We start from the raw sequence: 7,594 nt of genomic DNA on the forward strand, positions 1-7,594 counted from the left end.
TGGTTGCCAGAGGCTGGTGGGAGAAAATAGGGAGTGGCCGCAAATTGGCATGGGTTTTTTGGGGGGGAGGATGGTGAAATACTCTAAAAGTAGATAGTGACGACGGTTGCATAACCCCATGAATGTACTAAAAAACACTACTTCATACACTTTAAAAGGGTGAAGTTCATGGTATGTGAATTATATCTCAATAAAATTGTTATTAAAAAAATACAGTAGTCCTGTATACGGACAACCACTAATTCTTCTAAAGCATCAATCCCTTGATTAACCGCTTGATTTGTATGCCTAGGCCCTGGGCTACGTTTTGATAAAAGCAGGGCAGTCTTCCAGTTCTTCATCCTTGGATGGTGCTGGAAAGGGTCTTCAGAAACATATACAAATCACTGACAACAGCTATTTAAAAAATGTTAGTAAAAAGAATGGTTGTCCAGGAGCCCTTGTTTCCAGTTACTATTTTATGGATATAAATAAATAAATAATATCCTGTATTTAATATCTTCTGTTCAGAAATTTCCAAAGGCCATGGCATATGAAACAAGAAGTAAACTTTAAAAATGTGTTAGGTCTCTCACAAAACTTTCTGGTGCTACTGGCTATATAGTCTGCTTTTATTCATCAATCCCTGACAACTCTTCACCTAAATCCTATTAGTATATGATTGAATATTAAATGTTTTGGGGAGAGTTAATTCATCAAGGCATAACAGCTGTTCCTGGGAAATCTAGGTATACATGGCTGGCCTGCAAACCACCATCAGTGGCCCATAACGGGGTTTTACTGGACTTTGAAGCCTCCTATGTCTCGTTCTGTATACCTCTGCACTTGGGAGAGAAAGCAGACCACTGAGATGAAGGGAAAATGAGAAAATGGATTTTTCCCAAGCATGCCTGAGTTGTTGCCCTTTGGAGTCTTTGCACTCTTCTAGTTCATAACTGAGTACCTGCAAAGGAAAGAGACAGTGTATACTAGACAATTCACTCTGTAGTAAGTCATCCACATGGAGAATCCAGCAGTCTTGACCTGTTTTAAGTTTACCGTTGTTGACCTTCAGACCTCGCTTCCTTCCTTCTAGATCAGAATTGTCCAGTAGCAGCATAATGTGAACCACATAACTAATTTTAAATTTTCTAGTAGCTGTTTGTAAAAGGAGTAAAAAGAAACACGTGAAAAAGACCACAGTATATCCAAAATATTATCATTTCAATGTGTAATTAATACAAAAATGATTACTGAGATAGTTCACTTTTTTTCTTTTTTATTCTTTTGGACTAAGTCTCCAACATACAGTATATAACATTCACATCACATTTCAAGTTGGGCACCAATTTTTCAATCCTCAAGTTATACGTAGCCTTCGTAAAAAGATCAAGTTGTTTTTAGTGGGAAAATATTTTACACTGCTTCAGTTTTAAAATCTAAATTGGTCAAAATTAGAATTAGAAGCTCAGATCCTCAGTCACACTGGCCACATTCCACTGCCCAGTAGCCCAAGCGCCTCTAGCTATAGTTGGACAGTGCAGGGCTGGATTATCAGTGACTGAGAGGGATTGACAAAGGGCAGGACAGAAAATAATCACCTTGGTAATGTCATCAATTTCTTCACACTTTACAGATTAGAAAGAGTATTCACAGCCGCTCTCCCCTTGACATAAATAATGGTGATGTGAAGGTAGGACTTGTAACTAAGAAGGATTTGAACTTGACTTGCTTCTTCCCAGGCTCCACAATTAATTTAAACCCCAGGAAGGTCAATGAATCACCTACTTTGTGCATATCCTAGTGCCTCTTTGGAGAAACTTTTCACTTGTACATAGATAGCAACACTCTGTAGAGCTGTGTGGACTATCACTGGAATGACAGCAGGCAGGCCATAGTTACTAGGTGGGGGGGGGGTCACAGGAGAAGACATTGACACCTTGAGACCTCCAGTACTCCCCACTGCCTGGGGACAGCTGTCCTCTGGATTACTCTTCCTCCTGTCCTGAACAGAGCCAACTCAGCCGTGTTTTCCCCCTTCCTGTAATGCCGCTGCCTCTGGACTCTGTCCCAGCTCTGCCGTGCAGTGGGACTCTTTCCTCTGTGCCTGAAACTTACTGTAGACTTGCCCTGGTGAGACCAGTAGAGTTGTTGGTCTTGATTTAGTGATTTCTTCCCTAGTGAGATTGGGAGATTCTCATGAGCTGGGGCTGGGTCCCTTGATGCTGACTGCCCAGAAGCTAACCCAAGCTCAGAGTCCAGAAGCACTTCAACACCCAGGCTTATGGAGTGAATGGTGACATGATGTAATCATATTAGTGATTGCAGAAATTCCAGAGACCAAGGTGAGTATGGGGGATACGATGAAAACTACCTTCCCTTTTTTTTTACTTGAGCTGAGTTTTAAAGGTAACAAGAAGTAGAAAGTACCTTATAAACACATCTTTCTTCTCTCAGAAAACATCTGTAAGGGTGACACTGTGAGTTCCACAGATGCTTTTTTGTTGTTATAAAACCCACAGTGGAAAGGAAAAGGCTTGGGCAAGGGGGAGCCAAAACCAATCATTGTAAATTGGCTGAGAAAAGCCATTTGGTTCCACTCCATCTGAGCTTCACAGAAAACTTCGTTCAAACCTCCCAAGGCCCCAGGCTCCCACCCTTTTCTGGGTCTGGAGGCCTGCAGGCCAAGGAGCCTCCATCCTGGGAAAACATCTTGAATGTGTTTCACTGGAAGTTGGAAAGAATCCAGGGCTTGGGAGATGGGCAGCATCAGGGACTTGACCTTGGGTGTTTCTCTCTCGTCTCGACTCAGAAGACACTGTTTCATCACATGTATACACTGGTACTCGCATGTGCACATATGGACACACATCACATGTGCACACACATACATACCACATGTACACGCACACACATGCATATGTACACACACATATACACATGCACACACGAGAAGCTAAGGGAAATAGAATACTTTAACAAAGTGAAAAGAAAATGCGTATTTTTTGAACAAGAAAAAAATAGGAAAGACTAAAGTTAAACACATCAGTTAGCAGTCATAAGGAACACTGGTGGTGCAATGGTTAAGCTCTGGGCTGCTAATCCAAAGGCTGGCCATTCTAACCTGCCCTGAGGCTCTGTAGGAGAAAGACCTGGCCAATCTGCTTCTGTAAAGATTGAAAACCCTGAGCAAATCCACTGCCACTGAGTCAGTTCTGACTCAAAGCAACCCTATCGCCTAGAGAACTGTTTGAGGCAGTTCTACTCTGTCATGCAGGGTCACTGTGAGCCAAAAGTCAACTTGATGGCACCCAACGACAACAGCATTAGTAACCACAATGAGTCCGAGTCTGCTTTCATGGCATTGGACATGACAGCAGGGCAGGTCCTTCTCTCTGGACAAAGAGGAGATTTCCCCACAAGAATTGACTTTGTGAAGCTAATGAGGTCAGTTGAGTCCAGGACCCGTGCATGAAGCACCTAGAGTAAGTGAGACGCCCACACGGACCTAGGAGTTTACAGCGCTGAATGCATTTAGTCTCTGTCCTCACGGTTGCATTCCCACCCAACCCTCGGTTGCACAAGGCTAACTTGAGCTTCTCAGCAAAGTATGATGGGAGGTCTGGGAGGGAAGAGGCTTTGGGGGATGACAGACGACAGGTCTGGAATCTAAAAAGGCTTAGTGGAGTGGGTGGTATTGGGCTGGACTTTGCAAGTGGAGGTTGGGACTAGAGTTTTGTAATAGCAAAGGCTTTGAGGCCAGAATGGCTGGCATGTATTTAGGTAAGAGCACAAATTTTGTTCTGGTGTTTTCTGAGCTTATTTGAGATGCACAACCTAAAGGCTAGCACAATCCAATTTTGGGGGGGAGTTATTAGAGTAGTTAATATTATCCCATAGGCCAATTACCCTTTGGGAGGCTGGTCAACCCGAATAACAGTCTCCCCAGATGGGCTGAATTTTGAAAGTAGCTGGTTGATTATATTAGTTGGAAGAAATGACACCCTACCTAATTTATATATATATATATATATATATATATATATATATTTTCAGAATCTCGAAAATTCCTGATAACTTCTGCTTTTGAAAGGGGAAATGGAGTATGCCAGGGACAATCTGGATTTCATCTTTGAAAAGAAAGTAAAAAGCTAAAAAGTCACTGGATACTAGTAGTATCACCCATGTTTAGTTTGATCCCACAACGTGCATTATTTACCTATTTAAAGAAAAAGGCATTTGCCACTGGAAAAAATCAGAAAATATGTAGATGGTGAGGCTTGGGAACAATCAGTGTTGACAACGCACCACAGGACTTACCGTGGAACTAACTAATGAGCATTTTCAAGGAGTCCACATCTCAATCAGGAGGCACAGTGGTGAGAGGCGCACTCTGGGGTTGATCTTGTTTGATATAGAATGCTCATGGCCTGGAATCAGGAAGGATGTGGGCTTTCCAATGGATTCAACAGCAGCCTTTCCCTCCCAACCCTTAAATTAGTTCCCTCGTCTGGACCAAGTCTCCAGGCTGCGGAAACACTGACTTTCAGCTGCAGGGCATGTTCCTCTGACAAGACCGTGTGTCTCTGAACTCTTCCTTCGGACGCTGCTCAGTCCAGTTTGAAGACAATGGTCCAAGGCTGGTGATGACATCAATGTTGGTGATCATCACCGCTCCTAGACTGGTGGAGAGAAAAGTTTATCCAAGAGGGGAAACGTTTGTTTCTCAAAACGTGATGGTGTCAAATCATTCGCCCTCCTCCTCTCAGGGGAACTAGGCCCCCCTCCTGAGAAGTTTGGCAACCCCAATTCCGCATCTCAGGAGGCAAAGTCTCAGCCCACACCTTTCCTGATCAGTAGCCCTCAGTGCCCACAGTCGTCCAAGGGTTTTAGTACCAGAAGTTGAGAGGACCTCTCGAGTGACTGAAATCGTGCTACTGAGTTGGCATGGAGGCGTTTGGAAGAATTCAACAGTGATAGGAAGACCTCTGGGCTTTACTTTAAAAGTAAATGGAAGGATTGAAATAGATCTACCCCACACAGAAAGTTTTTGTTGTTTGTTTTGTTTTTCAGCTACTGATTTTCTTGGGAAATTCGTTTTGTCCCAAAAAAATTAAACACGGGTAGACATGCATATATGCACACATACACACATACACACATGTAAACATACATATACACGCATGCACACAGACACATACACACACCCCAGCAACTTCACCACTTCTTTCTCCCTGAGAAGTCAGCAGAAAGAGGTTTGCCCTGAATCCTGCTCTAATTAGAGGCTGGGGCTTGAAGGTCACTGATACATATGCCAAGGTATCTCGGTGTGGGAAATAACGTTTTATTTTATTCTCTATTTTCAGCTCCAAACCAGCCTCATGCACTCTCCAGTCAAGCACCAGTCATGGTCTCCCAAGGAAACCAGGGTGGCTGGGTGCAGGGGGCCTGGAGAACCAGGGAGGTGGGAAGAGAAGGAAGAGGGTGAATGGTGAAAACAGAAACGCAAAGGTGCAGGTATTTTTTAAACTCTTTGCTGGACCTTTGGTTAACGTTTTTTGTTTCTCATCTCTGTCTCTGCTTTCAGTCCCGTTATAATCTTTCTTCATCCTCACTTACTTTTTTAAAGCCATTTTCTGTTCTAGCTTTTCTCTTTCCCACTTGAAATAAAAGTTTTGTTTCCCTCTCCTTTGCCCCTATTCCTCTGCCCTGTTTCTTGCCACAGGATGGCTTTAACCCTTTTTCCTCTCTCCCTCCTCTCTGGCCCTTCCCGCTGTTTTCTTTTTTTAAATTTTAAAAGTTATTGAGAAGCTCCCAGCGGCCAATCTCCCGCTGGGCTGTGACAATGGGCTAGGCCCCAGCAGGCTTCAATGGAAGGGCCAGCTGTATGGCCTGTCTTCTCTCCCTGCAAAGGGAAGGACGAGGTAGGGGACCCTGCAGGCTTGCAGATGACAAAGCAGCCCTTCCTGCCCTTTTGCTCCGTGTTTCCGAGGGTGGCGGGTAGGCTGTGCCCTGAGCGTGGGCAACCTCAGAGCCCTCAGTGGCCGCCTTTTGTGGGAAAAGTTTTCCCAAAATTATTTCACTGAATGGTTCCCAGAAGCTAGATCACCTCTCTCCAAGTGCTCTGCCCAGGACCTGAGCAGCTGCCTTCCGCTCCCTTCTCCATTTCTCCATGAATACACGACCTCCTCCAGGCTCCATTTTCCGTGGAGGAGGGTTTGACCTTCACTGCCCTTCATGAGGTTAGTAACAAAATGATTCTTCGCAGCCAAAACGATTAGAGATAACAATTGCAGACTGATTGGTAAAAGGATTTGTTATTTTTAAATTTCATCATCTCCTTGAGAAGACACAAATAGTAACATAAAGAACTGGATTGAAATGGATTTAAAAGAAAAAACAACAACAAAAAAAAAAATCAAAAAACAGTAAGAGCAAACCCTTAAAATAGATGAGTTTTTCAAATTCACCCTGCCTAAAATCACGGAAGGGTGTGGTGTCACCGTTCAGATTTGCAACGCGTGTGTGTGAGAATTTGCCAGGCACAATGGAGTGACCTGTGTCCTAGCTGTGTGCTCACAGACACAGAATCCTGCGATGTAAACCAGGGGGCAGGAAACACCGCTCCCCCGAGTGAAATTCAATTCAGTGACAAACGCAAGAACAGGGAACAGCCAAGTAAGACAGAAAGAGGCTGTTTTGCTAAGTTCCATGTCTACCCCAACTGAACAAACACTCTGCTCCTCTGTTCTGTGTCCCCCGAAGTCCTGAAAGGTAAGGAGCGAGAGGCAGCCCCAAAACAAAAATACAAAGTCAACCTGGTAAAAAACCAGAGGGGGAAGGAGAAAAAACAACTTTAAACAAGTTGTTTTCGCGGCTGCTCTTTGTGGTAAGGGACTCTTCCCCGGCTTGCTGTCAGCCCAGTGCCATATGCTGCAGGAAACCAGGGACCCTGAAAGAAGGAGAGGCTCCTGAATTATTGATCAATGATTAGCAAATGCAATCGAAATTGTAGACTTGATGTTGTGCAGCGATCCATAATTTATGAGTGGACAAAATAGGAGGTAGCGGACATAGCAGTAGGTGATTCCAGCCCCCGTATTGATTACTTAAAACAACAGGAGGTAAGTGCAGTGTGACAGATGGAACAAAAACTGACAGCTCCCTGGCTGTCCATCACCACAGCCCTGAGCTGGGGGAATATGCCGACTGCAGAAGCAAGTACATTTCTATTGTGTCTCTTTGATCATTATGCTGTTCTACTAGACCAAAGGACATATTTGTTTATAATTTATGGAGTCTCTTACTATGAAACATTGATGGTGGCCTATTAGATACTCTAGCATCTAAATATCCAGACAGCCTGTACCTGCAACAGCTGGCGGAGCGGTGTCGTGAAATTGTTCTGTGTGGTTCTCAAGCAGAGGGACAGCATCCTGTGGCCCTGAGGACTATTCAGGGGGTGGAAGGGGAGCGCACAGAGGCACCCTGAGCTAATGGTCCTGTCTCCTTGGCCCAGTCACATGCACCTTTACCAAACTCAAGCGCTGTGTTGGCAAACCCCCAAGGGCAAGCTCATCGGAAACCCTGGCTCTGGACTCGGGACACAGGACAG

The sequence above is a fragment of the Loxodonta africana genome, chromosome 2, assembly GCF_030014295.1.
Source record: "Loxodonta africana isolate mLoxAfr1 chromosome 2, mLoxAfr1.hap2, whole genome shotgun sequence".
Classification (NCBI taxonomy): domain Eukaryota; kingdom Metazoa; phylum Chordata; class Mammalia; order Proboscidea; family Elephantidae; genus Loxodonta; species Loxodonta africana.